The sequence below is a fragment of the Heterodontus francisci genome, chromosome 15 (genome assembly GCF_036365525.1).
Source record: "Heterodontus francisci isolate sHetFra1 chromosome 15, sHetFra1.hap1, whole genome shotgun sequence".
NCBI classification, from domain to species: Eukaryota; Metazoa; Chordata; class Chondrichthyes; order Heterodontiformes; family Heterodontidae; genus Heterodontus; species Heterodontus francisci.
Window position 1 is genome coordinate 52,876,397 of NC_090385.1, and position 416 is coordinate 52,876,812.

A 416-nucleotide genomic window follows, 5' to 3' on the forward strand; every position below is an offset into this window, starting at 1 on the left:
ACGTGTGGAAATCAGGTAAGGACAGCTCACCTATGATACTCTTATTATGGCAGAATAAGGCACGAGCATTCACAGTTTAGGCCCACAGCTTGATAAAAAAAAATCTCTAATTGGACAACCATAGGAGGATTTCCTTCCTGTGGAACTGCACCCCAGCATCAGTCACTGTTTATTAGAAAACCTGAAGGGAACAAATCAAAACCAGTTAGAGCATTTTAGCAATTAAAATATGGCACTAAAGAAGAAAAAAACTAATTGAGAATGGTTTACATGTATAGAGAGGAGGGTTTTATATTTAATTAAATGACGCGGCTGTAAATGAATGCACAGCTAGCTTTAAAGTGCCCTGCAAGTGACTGATTCTCTCGGTTTCTCTTGTGAGCAGTGCTTTGTCCTGATGCCAGCGCTCTGCCTCC